Raw genomic sequence first — 21,472 nt, forward strand, 5'->3', positions numbered from 1 at the left:
CTGGCCGTTTAGCGCTTTAAGTTCCCAGTGTGTCGGCCAGTTCTAGGAAGTCAAGGTTATGATCATCAGATGCTCCTATAATTCTTTTCTGTCTTCTTGAGAAATACGTCTGTATCTAACTTGTGCTGTCATGACTATGAGAAGAGGAAGTTAATCTGTATTATTGGTACATGCAGGCCTAAAATGACATATATGAAAGAAAAAGCGCGTTACAGAACAACAAACTGGAGTTACATAGGGTCAAAAATATGATAATTTTACTACTTAACAGTGCGTGGATGAAACAAAAAGTCATATAGAAATATTTATAAATGTTCTCATCTTTTCAAAAAAGAAATAATATGACGTTAATTTGAATGAACATATTTGGAATTTGACTGCCCATACGCGAAATTGAATGACTGAAACACCCTTGTCGGAAAGTGCTGGCAAAATTTGAATGACTAAAGAGCACGTGCCAATTTGAACGCCCGTTTTACGAATTGCAAAGGCACATGTGCAAATTTCACTGATCGAAATGCTAAATTGAACGAACAACTTGCAATTTTGAATGACAGAATGCGCAGTGATGAGGGTTTTTGCTAAATTAAATGAACCTTCTATCAAATGGACTGACAAAAGTGCGAAATTGGCCGGGAAAACCTATATATATTTATTTTATTTCAGGTTCAGCGTGGAAGCGTGAGAAAATAATTATTAAATGCATGAGATTTGGCAACCCTGCTTTACTACCCCTCTGATAATTATTGTCGAATACTACTTATGCTTATACATGGGCAAGCAAGGGGCACTTTGGGGGGGGGGGGTCTCATCCTAATATGTTTCGCTTTATGAAGTCGAGCACTGTGAGGTAAAAATCATATTGTGGGAGTATTTGTTTATGGGGAAAACAACGGGGCACTCACTCGATGTAACTAACACAAGTTTGTGCGAGATCGCTAACTACAACGTAGTAGGCCTACATCACGCTGCACAGACCACCTCCTACCAGAGTACCAGGGAGGTGGGAAGAGATCTCTTCAATATCTCCATGTTTCTAACAGACAAGAAACAGGAGAGCTTACTGTATATTTCTTATTCTTTTACCAGGCTTTAACCTAGGAGTGGTGCAAAGATCTTGGTCGTCCATGGCATCAGAATTTCACGGAGGAAAGGATCGGTGTCAGGGAAGGGACTGTAGCCAGGAGTCTACTGCTTCCTACCTCGTGAGGGAGAAGCAGAGTCTGTGTGACGGCTGTGTGGCCGCAAAGGCCTCTGGGATTAAACAGCTCAAGAAGAACGAAGAATGGTTTTGCGACAAGCATGAAAAGCGTATAATCTTTTACTGCGAGTCACATAACTGCGCCTCCTGTCTTTATTGCGCCATTGTGCGTCACAAGTGTTGCCAACTTGAGGATCTAGAGGACGCCCTCGCAGAGAAGAGGATCCAGCTTAGTGTGCTAGGGGATCGCATCGCCAGGAAGACTGAGAGGTGGAAAGAGCATTGTGACGTAATCAAGACTAGCAAAATTGACTCCAGCAAACATCTGGACGCAGTAATGAAGGATATCAACTCGCTAATTGATGGAGAACTTGCTAAGGTTTATGCAGAAGCACAGGTTGAAGTGGATCTAATCACATTCAGAGCGGATGATGAGATCAGAAACATAACGCAAAAGAGAGATGAGGAATTGCAAAAAGTAAATGACAAAACAGAATCCAAATGTGAACCCATTGAGAGAAAACGGCGCCTCCTACGTAGCCGCCTGGAGAACATTAAGGAAAAAGTCGAAGAGAAAGTGGTACTGTTAGAGTCCGACGCGCGAAAAAAGGTGAAAGACCTAACAGAGGCATCTGAAAGAATCGGCATTTTACTGGAGCAAGAGAAGAATCTCCTGACAGAAGCTAATGATGTCATCCGATCGATATCTGATGAGGTTGACAGGGAGGTGAGCGACCGTGTGACGGAGCATCTTCTTAGTCAGGTGGAAGAAGTTAAGCTCTTGGTGCCCGTGGCTGACGACCTCCAACACAGCAGAATCGACTGGCATGGCGGACACTGGCGACTCGCCGATACCATCGAAGTCCCCAGCATCGTGTCAGTGCCAAGCTTCGCTGGTTGCATCGATGAGGTCAATGTCGTCATCTCGGACCGTCATCTCAAAACCAGTGACGCTCACGTCCTGAGCCTCGACAGCGGTAACATGGAGAGGATTATTGAAGGCGATAAGGCTTCATATGTAGTGACGTGTTCGACACTGAGTGACGGCATGATGATTTGCGGGAAGGCTCTTAATGGCAGCTGCGGTGACACGCTGCGCAGCTGTATCAGTCTCTACAACCAGCAATGGGAATTTGTCAGAAACATCAACATCCCACGTAACACACGAACCCTCTTCACACTTGTCGACGTGTACGTAGCCAAGGACGGAATGATCTTGGCCGCCGAGAGCAGCCAGCCAAATATCTACGTCATTGACCCAATCGATTTCAAGATTGTAAGTTCGATGAAATGCGTCAATAACATCCGCCTTCGTGGTGTTTTGTCTTCCGGTAGTGTCGTGGCCCAGCAATCCCCTCCCGATAACAAACTTCTCATCGTCAACAGAGAGGGTATCCACAGAGAAATAGTCCATAGTGGAATCGTCCTCAATTGTGCTGTTGATCCGTTCACTGACGAACTGTACATCATTTCATCGGATGCTGAATTCAAGGTGTGCGTGATCAACCAACTTTCGAGCAGTGGTGTTCTCAGGGAAGGCACGGTCTCCCTTCCCATACCAACAAAACTGAGAAATAGGGAGGTGAGACGGACATACCTCCAAAATTATCGCTTCACCGTCACATCAACGGGAAAGCTATTTGCATCAAGTGGCGAGAAATTTCAAGTATTCGAACGAGAATTCGTTGTGTAATTACACAACGTTGTGTTACCTGTGACGGTGATTGAAGTACATCGTATTATTCTCTCTTTAAACGCAAATAAGGGATGTGGTTATGATGACATCCCAGTAAGAGTTATACTTGATGCTGCTCGGTACATAGCTCATCCTTTAGCATATATCATAAATTTATCAATATCATCTGGCGTATTTCCTGATGCGCTTAAGATTGCTAAGGTACTACCTGTTTATAAAAAGGGAGCTAAAGATGCGCCTTCAAACTATCGGCCTATCTCGGTCCTTCCGATAATTAGTAAGATAATCGAAAAACTGGTAAACAGTCGTCTGATGAAATTTTTTGAGGAAAATAAAATACTATTCAAACACCAGTATGATTTTAGACAAGGGCACAGTACAAAACTATCGCTGATCAATCTAAGTGATGAATTAACCAAACAAATGGACGAGGGCAAGGTTACTGTTGGATTATTTCTAGACTTTGCAAAAGCTTTCGATACGATAAATCATGACATTTTGCTATATAAATTACAACACTATGGTATACGTGGGTTACCGTTAGAGTGGATGCGCAGCTATTTATCAAATCGATTTCAGTTTGTATGTTATGAAAATGAAAAGTCTGCACAACTACCGATTACATATGGTGTACCACAAGGATCTGTGTTGGGACCCACTCTGTTCTTAATATATATCAACGATTTGCCACAATCTACAGATTACTTCAATTTTCGATTATTTGCGGATGATTCGAGTTTATTTCATTCTTTTCCACCTGGAACTAAGAATATTGACTTAAAGGAAGTTGAACATAATTTCTTAGACGTTATGAAATGGTGTAATGCTAACAAACTAACAATCAACACGTCCAAAACAAAGTATATAGTTTTTAAAAGTAAACGTAAACATTATATACATAAATATTATGGTACTCACAGACATTATAGAGCAGGTACATTCGATTTTGTTTCTATGAGTTAATAGACGAAAACTTATCATGGCGAAAACATATTGAGTGTGTCTCTTCCTCAATGAGGAAAACAACTGGAATCATAGTTAGAATTAGACAACTTGTGCCTAGACAAATCTTACAATTATTATATAACACCCTTATCCTTCCGCGTATGTCTTATTGATTAGAAGTTTGGGGATGTACATACCACTCGTATCTACAATCTATATTTTTGTTACAAAAGAAATTAGTGCGCGCAATCTGTTTCAAAGGACCTAGGGAGCATACTAGCCCTTTATTTCATTGTTTACAAATGCTAGATGTTTACAGACTATACCAATTTGTAATTGGAACTGTAATGTCTGACCTAATCCATTATACTTTACCACACGATATCTCTGATTATTGTTTTGAAATTGACCATAATCATGATACAAGGTTTAAAAATAATATGAATTATAAATCAATAAGAATCAGATCTGAAACAGGTAAACGCGCCTTGTCATATGCAGGCAGTATAATTTGGAGAGGATTTCCTCATTATGTCAAAAAGATAAACACCCGTAATGCTTTTCGGATATCATTGCGAAAGTATCTGTTATCAATATAATAATGATCCCTTATGAAAACATGTAAATACTTATGTACACATAACAATTCTTCTGTAAATATTGTAAATACGTTATATTATAATCTATATCATTGAAAGGACTGGCCTCGACTAGCCTGCACGCTATTGCTAGTTCTTTTTTGCCAAACTTTATCTTAACTATTCATTGTTGTGACTTCGTTGACGATGTTTGTTTGTTTGTTTGGTAAATAAATCTCATTTCATTTCATTTCATTTCATTTCATTTCATCTCATTTCATTTCATTTCATTTCACAATCAATGGGACATTATGTATCATGAAACATTATGTATTTTACATATAGCAATACACTATGATCAAGATAAGTATAGTTTTCTAAATCCTCACACAAACACACATTCATCTACACACGCTCCTTTTTGTTTGTCCTCGTCAACTGCAGGTGGTTCAAGTGACCATGGTGACATTTCGAAAATTGTGGAAAATCTACGCGTTGTGAAAAAAAAAATGCTGAGAAAATACTTTTACCCTGTCACTTTGTTGTGGTAGCGTATTTATACAACACTGTGAAAAAGCCGAGAATTGGGATAGATCTCAGCGTAATGCCTGTAAAGCCTGAGTAAGTGACATAATTTGAATTCAGATAAACATTGAGAGACGTATGACTGCGTAGATTGCATTTTCGAATAAGAATGCAACAAAAGCCCATCCATTTTGACCATATACGATTGAAGAATAACATACCATGCATTCTTCCGTGCTTTCTGTTTCAAGAACCCTTGGATTTGAGTTCTCATTTTACCGATGCATTTCGTAATGATGTTTCAGACGTTTGGATATCTATATAGGCCTATGGATGAAAATTTAAATAGACCAAACCCCCAAACCATGCATCATATTTATATCATTGGTGAAAATTCATGTGTGTTTTTTATCTGACTGTATCTATAGCTATATGTATTTAAGATACATTTATTATATATATACAAACCGACACAAAATGACCTTTATCAAATGAGCACCTTGTTAACAAAAAGGAACTTATAAAACACTCAAAAATGTAATAAAATTGATGATTCTCAATAATTCCCTTATTATACCATCTCTACATGGCTGTTACAATCCATGAATACAATCTGTAAATGTATCCAGCAAGACCTTGCTTGGCAGCTATTTTTATTATTAGAACGTGAACATGAAATCATAAAACACGCTAGATCTGCACTTCGAAGCCCCTTTGCCCTCCTGCAATGGTGGAATCATTGGTCGCACACTGATTTTGTTTTTGTTTTTGTTTTCATGGTGTCACCTTGTTTACAGTTTTGAAAATCTAAGCTGCAATATGCTAATGGTTCCACCATTTAATCGATCGAATATACTGACACATTTTTAATAGCATCACAATTTGTTAATTAAGTTCTTTATATGGAGCCAGTCCAATGTCAAAAGGTCTACCGAAACGGCGTTTATAATCCCAATACGGACAGCGGTACTTCTTGACGAAACATGCCTCAACGGGGCCATGCAGAGTTCAGTTTTATAAACTCGACATTTCAAACGTTAACTTTGTTGACAGATCTGTTAAACACGCAATGTTGGCGTTTTCTTGTCTTTCACTGACCAGTAGTACGGAAGGACATTGACAATCCATGTCAATGGTCTTGCCTTATCTTTGACGGATGCTAAACTGCCCATCCGTTCCTTGAGTCTTGATAGCCATACATAGCTGCCCTTTGGACTCAGTCAGCACCCGCCCCTCCGGAAGGTAAACACAGCGAAGTTTACTATGATTACCTCGTCAAGTGTTCAGTAGTTAAAGCCTTCTATCGCAAGCACTATCCACCACATTCTAGTCCGTTCTCCAGATACATTGTAATTAATCTTCTGTCCCCGTTGAAAGATCTACTAAGGATCTCTTTAATTCCTTATTCCTTATTCGTAGAGTCAAGATTACACGCCTAAATTCTTGACTAAGTCAAGAGGTGATTCTAAGCCAACGATAGTAGATTATTGATGCAGTTTCATCAAGCTTTGCAAATGGAATTTTCGTTTTCATATCTAAGGGACTGCTAGAAATTACAGAGTAGCCTTTATATTTGATCCACCATATTCAATTACCAATAAGTCCGATTGAGCAACGACGCCAGTTCAGAGTACCAGAAAAGTGTTTGCACGTGTGGTAATCTTCGTAAATATACCAGCATATTGCTTACCAATGTAAACTGTCATTGTTATAACCATAATTATTTTGTTAACCTGCATTCTAGAGTGAATAATACTACATCTTCATAATATTACGCCAAAAACTTCGAACCCTCTTCGGTAGCATATTATGTCTTTTTTTTTTTCAAAACAAGTAAATTTCCTGGTTGTGAACGGTATAGTGTCGGAAAATATTACCAAATGCATTGCATGAAGAGGAATGAATATTATACATGTATATCATATGTATATATATATATATATATATATATATATATATATATATATATATCATATGCATATACATGTATATATGTATGTATGTATATAATCATATGTATATAATGTATGCATATGTAATATATATAATTATATATATATATATATATATATATATATATATGAATGGTGTTTTTGTGATCGACTGTTGTGGTCCTATTACGTAATTGTAATAAGAGGGGCAGGTATGTAATGTAAATCGTTTGAACCTGAGACCGGTACATAACTATTGCAGTAATGCCAATGCTGATGATACAGAATCAATGGTGATTTCAACAGTAATCATCACGATAACAATTATGATACTGCTCCATCTAATGAAACGTGTAACTGATAAAAGGCTTTGTCCAATCAGTCGGTCATTCTACTTTAAGTATCCTCCCCCATGTGTGTGTGTGTGTGTGCGCGCACACACACACACACACACACACACACAATGCTGATAAGAGTACGCAGTTTGAGTGATTTGCAAAAACGAAACAGTAATTCTTGTGAAAACTTAGAGCTGGGTACTTTGAGGATTGACATTAAAAAGAAATGCTAGAGAAATGAATTGAAAAAGAATTTTATTAAGAATCATTAACGGCAGCCCGCCGGCTGAATTACGGACACTTTGACATAAAACCAGTTTGAATACACATAAATGTGTAAAAACAATAAAAGATACATTATATAGAATAAAAAGTATCAAAATATCCATCTTGAATATTGCGCGAGAAAACGGACTTACTACTAAAGAAAAGAAATTTAAAAGTTGCGATTTCTACTTATCATAATATACATGATAAACAAGTGTCAAAAATATTAATTTGTACTGAAAATTAAACTTATCGAGGGGTTTGATTAAACATCCGGCCGATTGACAATGATTATCTCTTAAAAAGAGAGGAAATATACGTAGAATTTAATGACTAACTGCAATGACAAGGTACAGAAACAGTGATTATTCCCCCCCTTTTTTTTTTCTTTTTTTTTACCAGTCATGATATAGGTTTGGGTCTTGTATTACATCATCGAAGTTTATCCAAAATTTCTTTGAAACAAGGCTGGTATGTCTACACTTGCGGTGAGCTGAATGTACGCTGTGTCATTTTCTTTAGACTCTGAATAGTCAATTGTGTCGTTTGTGATGCAATGACATTCGCAATTGTATCTCACGTGAAAGGAATACACGGAAAAGGTGCAGTGCACATGTTCTTCTAATCAGGGTACTAGTATTTGCAAAGGGTGTTCCTCGTGCAGTAGCCTCGGAGAAGTGTGACATTGAGTCCTGTGTAAATTTCTGCGTAGAGATCAGTGTGTTTGACGAAAGATTTGATTGGAGGTCCGGTTCGTGACGTAACTTCGCCTGGAGCGTGAGCTGCATTGTTTACCAACACAAAACGCCCAGTTGTACATGTACCAGCCTGAGAGGATATGTTGTTATTTCATTATTTTCCTTTGATTTTTTTTTTTGTACTACGCAGGAACCCTCGCTGAATATAAGTGCGTTGACCTCTAGTTAAACTTTACAGCGTATAGGCGCAATGTATACCTAGCCTGTAATACTAGCAGCCATGACTAGACATCCTGTATTCCACGAGCTGAGCCTCACAGCTGCCGAAATTTTCATGAACCTCATGTGATATCGTCAGCTTCTTCAAAAGATACCTTGAAGGTTTAGTCTTGTCTACTTACATCCTCCACTTTACAAGAAGTAGTTCTGAATCTTAAAACATAATGAAGGAACAGGGTCTGAGTAAGAAACTTTCTCAGACTAGATAAACATGATTTTTCTTGTTTAGAAGGAAATCAATTTATTTCATTAAAAACATTTCAAAATACATGATTAACAATTATGACACAGTCAACAATGCTAAAACACATGTCTGCCTACGCGGTATATGAATAAATCGTAAAAAAAAAACCAAAACAACTAAATGGCAAACCACTGTTTATATATCCAAGTCACCTGACAGAAGAAACGGAGTGATGTGGTGTTGCCGATAGGCGTAAAGTATAGATACACAATCACATAAGATAAAACCCCACTTTTTCACAATCACGAAATGTATAGCGTATTTTCCGCAACTGAACCATTTTTGCGTGAGTAATTTTAGTCCCACTTGTTAGATTGTGTGTGTTTAAGTGCACGAATTCTGTCATGACGTATAGTATAGTGATTTTTAGATCTACCCGCGGTATTTAAAAGAAGAAGAAAAAAAGGGTTTTAGAAAAGCTGTCCCGTTGCATAAACAAAAGCAATGATGGGCTTGAAGATAAATAACCTGAGCATGTATATTTTGTTTTGTCTTTAAAGTGAGAGTCAGCTTAGCCTACTGATTACATCAGTTAGAATCTTATTGTGGGATTCTACATCATAACTTGTCCTTGACAGAGTGAAGTCAGACAAAGACAGTGAAAGATGTTTTCACCGAATCGAACCAAAAATAAGAATAACATTTTATGATTTTATTGTTTCATGTGTTTTCCCAAAATGAAAATGATTTTGTCGCAATCACTTACAGCAACTCTCTCAATGGTTAGTGCACAAAATATCACCAAAATTATTCATTGTTTAAGTCTTTTGTTTTCATTTTCCACGAGGCTTCTGTCGTGTCATGCGAAGGATTCACCCTGTTGTGATTGATTTCATGTCAAAGAACAGAAATTTAGTAAAGATTTACGTACAAGTTTAAGGGAGTTTTTTTAGGTCGTGGCATTATCACATAGTCTTAAAGGAACATATTAACAAAGTTTGAGGAAAATCGGAGAATCTGTTCAAAATTTATAAATGTTTTAATTTTTGGTGCAGCCATTGCTGGATAAGAAGACTTCTACAGTTTGTTACGTCACTATGAAGAACGTTGTAAAGAAAATGTAAAGAACATTCAGCGTATTTTCACTTTTCAGGAACAACGAAAGAATACTAGACTTACCTTCTTCAGAAGGCAAGAGAAATTATACTTAAAATATGCCAGTAACAAGTCGCGGGAATGTGTTTTATCATAAACAATGACATCTTGTGCATTTCTCTTTATATCTTCTTTTATCGTTGTTCTCACGTGACACCACAAATTTAGAATTTAGTAGGAGCCCTACTCTTGTCATCCAGCGATGGCTGCATCGAATCCTCAAGAAGCCAAAACACCCAACGGATTGACAAATTCTCCTCAAATATCATTGATGTGCTCTACCAACATTGCTGCATTCACATAATGATACGTTTGGCATGTTTGGGTTAATTTCCTTTTGAAAATTGCGTAGGCCTATGTGACTTCTCCTGGTATCACTGTGCCTTGAAAACATGAGAAACATTTAAATTCCATAACTCCATACTGAGACTTCTTTCGTTCTGCTCTTCTGTTATTTAGATGCCAGTCATTAGTGCCAACTTAATCTACAGCATGGCGTGGGATTGTCAGAAACCATTTCATTCCATTCAATAATTTGAAGAATTAAAATAATTCAAATATATTTAAGACATTTAAGATATACACCCTAAGATTTGTTATATCCATGAAGTAAAAACAATACGTCGTTAGTCGGTAGAGACCCACTGGACGTAGACCCACCAAGGGCGTCACTTTTTTTTTTTCCAAGGGGGGTGCGTTTTGACACTAAATGTAACCTGCGAGAATTTTTTTTTAATTTGATTTATTGGTTCCTGTATCATTATGTACATTTACATATACACTGTACGGACCTAAATATTATAAATGTATAAATTTTTTTTTTTATTTCCGTCTTCAGGTAAAAAAAAATATACACATATTACAAGTTGCATCTACATTGCATATACGTGCAGAAGAAACGGGGGTTGCCCGTTCAGTCATATTTGCTAAATATGACTGTTCTTCCACAGGGTTCCGAATTTACAATACAATACAAGAATAAGACACTGTATACACAAAACATAAGAAAAAATAATGAAAATCATATACCGAACTGGTACAGTGAGAGTCAACAATAATCAGAGATACTCAGTAGGTAAGTGAAGTGCTGTACATAGACCCTATACATCCTTGCAGCAAACGTACACGTACATGCAAACGTGTACGTGCTCCGTACCGTACGATTTGTACTAGTACTCTATGTGTACGGTCGAATAGTAAACGCTGTAAAATAGATAATTATGTATACAATCAGTGCTGCCAGAGCCCGGGGTGCGATTTTTTCCCCCCCACGAATTTCTTGTCCCTGGTGCAAAATAATAGAAAATAAGAATAAAAAAGATAATAAAAAAAAAAATTATCATTTAGTGTCCGGCATTGAGGTCGCTCGCAGAATGAAGTGGTATTTCTTTCTTCTTCTTTTTTTTCCGTCTGGAGGGGGGGAGGGGGGGGGGGGGGTGCGTTCACACCCAACGCACCCCCCCCCCCCCCCCCCCCCGGTGACGCCCATGCCCACTGAACATTAACAGTTATACACTTTTGCCACAAGACCCAAAGACACTGCGACTGCAAATGGATTGACGTCAGACCGGTGTCCGGTCATTGTTCAAATCGTCACTGTCACGTGACTGTCATGATAGTGAACACCTCACAAAATGATAAAGTCAACAAAAAATGCTAGAATAATCCTCCATCGATGACATCATCCCTCCTCCCATAATCCCAGGCGGTGGATGGGGGAATAGCCCCAGAGTACTGTGGGAGTTGATGGGCGCGGAACGCTCGGCTGTTTGGCGCCAGTTCTTGAGCGTGATGCTGCCTGTACCGTGGGAGCTGCATGGTAAATGAAGGAATGGTGACAAACCGTATGTGCATACGCATTAGAGTTTGGACACTATTAGCGAGACACGCCGCAAGTAGGCCTATTTATATTTTTTTTTCATGCTCAGTAGTAGTACGTTAAATATAATCCTTACTACTTGAGAATGTTGACTATGATAAGCAAACCGAAATCTAGGAAGAGCACAGTGAAAGTTCCATCAATATCAGACAGATAGTAAATGAAGTAGGTACAGATCACGAAACAATGAATACTCGGTGATTTCACACTCAAACAATCAAACGAACTGATGATCTCTTAATCACCCTATGAGTTTTTCTTTGATATATGGACAGATCATTAATATCAACAGCCTTGACAGAATCTCTTCAGAAGAAAAAGTCATTATCGTTTGAATCAAGTTATTCCCAAGTAGCAGCGTTATAGTTCTTTACAGGGAATAAGTTCCAACAGCTGCGACATTGTTGCAAGTGAAGCGAACCCCCACTGAATTTATTGCTAACTATAAAGCAGTCTCCCCTCACATTGTAAAACTTGAGTATAACATAAACTAATACAGGATGTACCTACCTTCCAGTCCTTTAGGCACAATGCATCCATTGTTTACCCTATCACAGCATTTCTTTAAATAAGTCTCTTTCATTTTTGTTTTGCAAACACTAAATCCTGATGACACTCTTGTGTCATTGTCATTGCTATTCAAACTCACATATGGTGGTAGATTGGATCCCACTCCCATGTCTTCTTGGAGGCACCACTGGCCCCTCTGGGTATCCTCAAGGCGCAGGTTGCCGCCTTCTCCATGGACGACTTGTCTAGACCCAGTGCCGATATGCACATCTCGCCACAAGGCGTATCTTGTTGGGTAGGCAGGATCCACCCCGTAGGCCTTGTCATTATCGTATGGTCTCGGCGTGTACTGAAAGCCCGTGTTTTCGATACCCGGGAATTCGTCTTCATAATAGCTGTGTGGGTAACCATAGCGACTGTTACGGATTGCCCGATTGAGGTAGAATGGCGCGGGTTTGCGTTCAACGTTCTGGTTTCGTCGCCATTTTGCATAGCCCGCTGTGACAAGAAGGACGATGATGACGGAGATAACGAAGACACCCAGAATGCTACCGAGGATGATTACGGTCTCTGAGGAATCAGAAACCGTGTCTGAAAGTGGAGACCATAATACAATTATTATCTATCCATATTAAATATTATGAACTCAGAACATAATGCAAATAAAACGTTTGCAAAATTATCACACAGTGCCACAAATGAAAATGTATGGTTTTCAACGCCCGATCTCTCATCGTTTGCGTTTGAGAAGATTGTCACGGATAACTAATATTGGTCTTGCAGGAAACGGTGAATGGGTTTTAAGCTACTTCTCTTTTCTGTTTTTTTTTTTTCAAGTCAAAGTTGTGTCTGTTAATTGGTGTACGCAGTACTCAACGTGCGTAACATGTCAATAGGAAATCAGTAAAAACATAAATGAAAATGGAATAAAAAAAAAAGCACCAAGCTCACTAACACGTCCGTATAAAAAAAAGAACTCCGACACACACCTTGTTGGCACGTCCGTCCTCGCTCGCTTCCAGAGCTAGCTGCATCACTGTAGCCGTCAATACAGGTGCAAGTGAAAGAGCCCTCTACGTTCGTGCATAGTGCATTGGGTGAACAGTCGTTCAAGCTACTGTCCGAACATTCGTCAAAATCTGGGACATTAGGAAATTTGATGGATACGATAATAATTACATTACTTTATATTTTGCTGAATGCCATAGGTCAGTTGATTAAAAAGGTTAGCAACAAGATATTCACACATCTAATGCATCTGTATTATGATGACTTAGCACTTTCGTTTGATTTTGGTTACAATATTATATTGTATTTGTACTGATACAGCTTTGTTTGATGATAGCATAGAATTGATGATTATAATACTATACTAAAAAGAGCGCTTTTTACACGAACCAAATCAATAAGTGTTCTTTAATTGATAATTGGACAATTTAAAATCGGACCGAAAATGAACTACAACGCCATTCAAATCTTACAAACACGTAAATACAAAATGATGAAACCTTGCCAGCTTTAGCAACATGTACAAGACTGACAGGATAGGGCAAATCGTTTGAAGAATGATAGAATATATGTACGGAAACGGGTTGAATGAAGTTAAGGCATGATTTCGTTGTTGTGTGTCAATATTGTTTGTTTGTGTGTGCATGTATGTGCGGATTGATATCATTACATTGATATAACGTGTTTTTGTGCACATGAGTGGATAAGCAATTTTGACTAAAACATAATATCTAACTGAAAGAAAGGCTGGATCTCAAATGGGAAACATCAAAAATTGCATTTACCACTGATCTTCAGATGTAAAAAGCTAATTGATATATCAGTTACATTACCAGAAATTAGAAAGCCGCTTGTATCAATTCCAATTATAGTTTCACCAGACGCGATTTGGCCCGAAGCAAGACTTGATCTCACCGAAGCTTCGACGGCAGCTATTGGGGTGCCCGTGGGTACGATTAAGTTGAAGTTACCGATTACACTACCCCTCGTGAAAGATGTAAACCTGACGTCCAAAATCGTCTCAGGTAAAGACGTAAGTAGCTGCATGATTGCCATAAAAAGATACCAAGCACACAAGCAAAGAAAAAGTACGACGTGTTAAGGGTGAAAAGTAGCATGGAATCACTGGGAATGGTGCTGGAATTGAAAAGTATTTCTCGTCATAATCTTCCAATTCCAAAATCATCCCTGATCGTTCCGAGCCTTCACAGCAGAAACACACCATACAACAACAACAACATTATCTACCTTAAACGGGCGCACATTCATAGATTGCAACAGACTGACGTTGGCTGTACTTCTCTTATTTTATTTACTGATAACTGAAAGAAAAAAAAAATAGGCAAGCAAATAAACGAAAATACACAGACATTCGCCCACACACACATGCATACTAAAACTGAGTTGTTTTTAACATGCACGTTAGATCGTGCGCATTATTTTTCAGAAAAAAAAATATCGAAAGATTCTGACAAATCTTACCGCTCCTCGTAAAAACTGGGCAAATTGTCCAAACTGGAGACCCATAGGATATGCTAATCCGTCTTCATACTCAATAGGTGTACCATGAATAGACGTGAAGTTTGCAGATGCGAAGTAAGTGGTAATTTCTGGAGAGAGAGAGAGAGAGAGAGAGAGACAGACAGACTTTTTTGGTTCAAATACCAAAACTGCAATTAATATTACGCAGGCACATAACTGTACATCATCTAGCTGGGAAAACAGAATGGATTTGAATATTTCGGGGAACTATACTCAAAAGGAGGCTAGATCTATGCGAATTTATTCATTTAAAGAGGGGATGCTCGTTCCATTCTTTTGATAAAGAGTTTGTCGCGTTTGTGGTTATCAACCTGCTTAGCACTATTATATTTTTGAATTTCCCATCATGGATACTATTGCTTTTACCTTGACACGTGCCGTTAACCCACAGATAGCCAGGCCGGCACACACACGTGAACAGGTACCCACACACCTCATGCCTCGATGCCGAACAGAGCGAGGGGCTGGAGACACAAGATGTCAAGCCTACAGCGAAAGAGGGCATAGTTAGCGATAAAATACAGTTTTTCTTTCTATCTGAAGCAGAGTTACCTTTTGACATAATTTACTGAGTGACAAGTTTGAAGACACCAAGTCAGTCGATGGCTTGCCAATGTGGCAAATTTTGCTCAAACGCGCAAACGTGCATAAACCGATGCATAAATCCCAACATGGCACACTACATTCGAAGCATCAGATCCATGATAGTTATGACTAATAAAATCGAATACATATCACTGCAGTTCTTTAGATTTTCTATGCAAGTTTGCCGTGCTGCTTTTCTAGCATAAACGCTAGTATGCAAATTCCGGAAGAAATGCTATTTCTTCAAACCATACTCCCATCTGTTCATGTCATAAGGCAGAAAATCACTGGTTTCCGTGACTTAATCCTTGGGAAATGCTATGTTTTACTGCATAATTGTAATGTGTGTGCTAAGGTCGACTGAGTTTGTAAAAGACCCGACACACCTGTCTCACAATTTGGTCCGATGTAACCTCGGGGACATTCGCACGTGTACCTCTCCCGGAAGTGACGACATAATCCTCCATGACGACACGGCGAAGATGAGCATTCGTCGATATCTGTGTGGAAAGTTTTAAACAAGTCATCATTTCAACTCTCATCTAACACTGCTTAACATGTTAACCTGCACAGGAGTGTGAGAATATACGAGTACTCATGGCTTTTGCCGTTTGCAAGAGAAATAAACCTTTCATTAAAGTTGATATACTTCTCACTAAGAGATCGAAGTGAAAAAACAAAAAACAAAAACAAAACAAGGACGGGCTAAACTTCCCTTTTATCCAAGCGCTGTGGAATGAACCTTATCTGGAGAAACGTTTGTTACTCTTTGATAGAAATTTCACTTCAATGGTAAGGAAGACGAAACGACTTATTCAATACCCATCATGCAATATGCGTAAGCGACTTCTTTCAAAGAGACAATAATTATCTTCTTAATAATGATTATGACTCTAGCGCCTCGTTTTGAACATTATCATAATTATTCACCACCTGCGTCACGTGAGCCTCATTGCATTTTTCCTTTTACAATGTAACTTTACTGCAACAAACGTGTTCAACGTCACGCAATACAACAACAAGGGACAGGGAGTTCTATGAGCTTTAAATGTATTATGACTGTATTATGGTCACCGATGTGAAATCTTGAACGTTTGTGTAATACAGAATAATGAGGAAAAAATGAAGCTGAAATATTACTATTCTAAAACATTGTGCAATGCTTATGGCTTCAAATGTGATTAAATTTTCTTGTATGTATTGATTGACATTCATTTGGGCCTTTCGTTTTGCCTTTTGTGCGGAACAGCTCAGAAGTGCACTATCTGAATTCATGACCTTTGTAACATCAACCAAGAGGAGAAAGGGTACACATTGTCAAGAAAAACGTAAATATTTGACGTGTCTGATATTCTCACCGACACATGTCCGTCCTGATCGTTCCACTGAAGAGCTGACGTCATTATATCCAGACAGGCAGTCGCACTGGTAGCTGCCCATACTGTTAGTACACTCAGCGAAAGGCGAGCAGTCATTTCCATCTTCACTCGCGCATTCATCGATATCTAAACAAAATACAATAAAATGTCACGTACTACTTGCCAGCTGTGAGTGACTTTTTAGGAACGCCACATCTATCGGTCATATATGTGTACGTTCTCAATATCCTAGTAGCCCTGCAAATAACAATGCGAATAACGATCTCTTTCTTGGTTCATACTAATTATGAAATATTTTAACAATTGTTTCCATTTAAAAAAAAAACGTATAGAATGGAAAGACAAAGTCATCTTTGGCAATTGACGAATTAATTGAATACAATGAGTTCTTTTGAAATGTCCGTGAGAAAATATTTATTGTTAACAACACTGATATATCACTGGGTCTTGTGAATAGTATTAAAAAATCTGATTGTATCAACTATCTGTATAGTGTCTGATCGTCTGTACCAACCATAAGTAAAATTCGGTTATTCTGTGGTTTTCCATTGAGTGTATTAGCATACGAATGAACACGTGATGTATTACAACATTCTATGAACACAAAAATAGGTAGATTTTGATTGATTTACAATAACAGAGTTTTAGTGATTCATGCGATACATTGACAATTCATTTCTGAGCGTGCTGATTAAACCCTTAGACAAAATAATTCTCAAATAATTAGATGAATAAGACGTTTGACCCTGAGCTTCGACGGATTAGAATAATACCCATACATTTTAACGAGTTTTATGCTAAGAAGGTTGTAAACTCTATGATAGTCATGTATTCGTACCGACGCACACCCTTCCAACTTCGTCGAGGCTGTCTCCTTGGTCACTGTAACCATGGAGACAAGAACACTCGTAACCACCGATGGAGTTATTGCAGACTGCTGAAGACGCACAGTCAGACAACCCAGATACATTGCATTCGTCGACGTCTGCAAGGTGGACACAGGAAAAAGAGATAAATGGGGGAAAATATGTTAACTAGCTTAAACATGATGACTTTGACGATGACTCAATAGGTCTTTCCCTGGAACAATCTTCCTGTGTGTTTTCATTTGAATGAGCCATCGATTCATCATCAATCACTTAATGGAGCTTATACGGACTATTACTCATGACAAGTTAGTGACCCCAATGGAGTTTTTTTTTTCCAACAATACACAAGCTCCTTACAAAACTACACTAAAAATAAGAGGAATATGTTCGACCTGTCATCGAGTGGAAACAATAAAATCAAGGTATCTCTGAAAGTGTAAGCTACATGAAAGAAAGGAATTCAAACTAGAAACTTGCTGATTAGTTTAACTGCATTGGAAACAGAAATACCCCCAAATAACTTATATTGTCATGTGAAAAAAAAAATGATTTGATGTATGTATTACGCATATTTATTATCTGGCATGCTACGTATCAACGGTAAATGGGCAAGTAGGCCTACATAAACATTACTGTAAACATTATAAACTATAATTATTGCTTCTTGATGCTATCTATATTACATTATTTGCCCATTCAAATATCCAGCTGGAAAGAAATGAAATCTAGCCCTTTCAACAATGAGGCAGCTGAATGAATTTACGTATGATAGGGATTCTTACCTTGTACTTCTACCAAAGATACATTGATGATGAAAGTGTAGTTATCGTAGGACAGGTCCTCAGCAGGGTAGATTTGGTCGTCGGTCATTGGACCTAAAATAGTGACGTCATCAGCTGTGCTGGATGGCGAAAGAGTCAGCGCCAGTTCCACCACGTGGTTTTCGTTGGAGACCGACTCGATTCTGACATCGAGCACTGATGTAAGTAAATCTTCTACTCTTGACAATCGATTTAGTACCTATAGAGTTAAACAATAATATGTGTTTAAGCAAGTACAATTGTCTGCCATCAATTCCGAAATCTGCAAAATTGTAGACCATGGAATCTTTAGCTCTATTTAGGTGTCATGAAAGGTCAAAACCATGCCACAATCCAGCCGTCACTAATCACAATGATGATTTTTTTTTGTCTTATCTTCACTAAGAAATTTCATTCACATAAACATTCAGGTACAAAATAAATGTCACTCTACATTATACATAGTATAACTTTCACAATTTGACAGACAGCTACAATACAGTCCAAATAATATGAATACGATTCCAGTTATATTAGATACAAACCTTTATTTTCTATAATATATATTGATTTCCTTTTCGTTTGCTTTAAAAATGACAAAATTTGAAAGATCACAATGATTATGCATGGTCAAGTCTCTTAGAAGAGTACATGCCTTTTGAAATTAGGAATCCTTTCGAAATATCATAAGTTCATGGATACCTTATCTCCCTTTTGTTGTAGTTTTCTTTATAATACACATCTACACATATGCATACATATGTGTATATCAGTGCCCTGGGTCTTCAGCCCCACTGTGCTTACACCAACCCTTTGCACCCTTCTCAAAAGAACTTCCTCTCATTCAGATTTATTTGGAACGTACTGCGATTTCAAGGTCCTCGTTTCTTGATGGCTCCGAGAGATCTGCAGGAGATCCATCGATCTGGGTAACAGTCAGCCACATGTTGAATCTTCTCGGTACTGCACGGGGGGGGGGGGGGAGAAAGTACCAAATATATCTACATTCATAATAAAAGTAGGCCTATTATTTCCAATCATACAGATGATCATCTTGACACAATAGGTACTTCTGCAACACGATATTCAGATGAAAATGAACAGGGACAGCAAAGCTAACTTTGAAGATATTTGTCACAGTTCAGGCAAGTTCTCAACTGCCCGCTCACTGACACTTTTTAGTGTGCACGTAGCAGCTTTCACAGAAATTTTGCATTAAGAGTACATTGCGCAATGATGAAGTGATTTCGAAAGCTGTTAACATCAATTAGATTTTATTTACAAATATCCTTCGTTTCCTCGAGGATTGGAAATCAACAGATAGGCCTACTATGTTGCCCCTTCCCTAGTTTTCACATTACTTTATTTGCTCTGAGAACAACTTTCGTCGTCCAACAAAATATCATCTAGACCCGCTGATAAAGTAGAAGCAATTAATTAGTTGTAAGTTAGCTTTCCTTCCACGAGGTAACTTTACCTTGACACGTTTCGTTGATCCTAACTCGCCCGTTGGCGCACCCACAATAACCGTCGAGACATTGCTCATAGGTGCTGCAATTCTCTGATGAGACGCACATGGCCTCCTCTAAGGGCAAATGAAATGCAGACGATTAAGGAATGCCAGTTAAAGTGTCTATTCTGTGGCTGTGAAAGAAACACTAACTCGAATCAAGAATTTAGCAAAAAATGTAGATACACTGCTTGCCTTTTGACAAAAAATACATTCTTCCCTTCTTTTAGTGGCTGAAATTCGACTTCACAAAACTGATTTTGTCAATAGAATCAGAGGTCAATGACAAGACCAGGATGTTGTTGATAATTGTTAACTTATATAGCGCTAATAATCATAGTTAACTTTTAACTATGATTATGTATTTACACAAAATAATTTTTGGTTTATGTATGTATAAATTATGTTTGATTTGATTGATTGTTTATCTATATATATCTTTAACTGAACTTGCGGAAATAAACTAAGCTGAAATCACCGTGTTATCCAGGATGTGATGTACTTTTGTCTGAGATTGGTAATAACAATAATTACTCATGACGGAAAATAGGATACCGTGTATCAGTAAGATCTAACTTTATATTGGGAAGTGGTGTTTACAATATTACTACTACTACTACTACTAATACTACTACTACTACTGCTACTAATATTAATATTATTAATAATAATGATTATTATGGTAACAGTTATAAAGCACTTTATATTTATGTTTCTAAGCGCATCAATACGGAAAAATATTAAATTAAAACACAGCATTATGTACATTATAACAGCAACAACAAACAATTAGGATGGAGTAAATACATAAGTTTTCAGCAATGACGTAAACACTTGATCGTAACATTATTCTCGGTCTTTGTACCGTATTCACAATGAGTCCCGGTGTATCCCGAAGAGCAGCTGCACGAGTAGCCGGTTATGAGATCATAACAGGTCCCTCCATTGTGGCAGGGGGAACTGCTGCATTCGTTCACATCTGTAACATACACACATACAAAGGAATTTTTTGAAACTATTTCATGAAAGGTGCATAGGTCTGGTATAGTTTGCGTTTGAATAATCTTCACTAAAAAGCAATCAAAAAGTTTCTCTCCTGCTCGTGTACTGTATCAACACGGTTTCATGCAAGTATGCATATGTCTGAATAAAACCGCAATTTATTTAGACATAGCAAACTCAAAATGTGTACTATACGAGCATATACGAGTAAATATGCACTCTTTATTGTGGTAGAAAATACACATGAGTAGGTTTCAATAGACACAGAATCGCATTATTAGATTCCAAATCAGTGATACGAGAATTATCACATCTCATTATGACTACCGTCATTTCACAAAGGAGGACGGCCGTGCTCCTTATCATTTTTTTTTTTCATCGGAGGCCAACAAACAAGTTTCAAATAAAAAGAAGAATTTAACGCATATTTACCTGCTTCACACGTTGTCCTCCTGTAGTCGTTTCCCAACTCATATAAACTCCCCTGTTTAAAGGTTATATACATAAAATATGCGTATAAAAACAAAGGAGAATAAATTGAAAAATCTTATTGAAGACAGAAAAAAAAAATCACTACCAAGGGACTGTGAA

The sequence above is a fragment of the Diadema setosum genome, chromosome 17 (assembly GCF_964275005.1).
Source record: "Diadema setosum chromosome 17, eeDiaSeto1, whole genome shotgun sequence".
In the NCBI taxonomy this organism is placed as follows: Eukaryota; Metazoa; Echinodermata; class Echinoidea; order Diadematoida; family Diadematidae; genus Diadema; species Diadema setosum.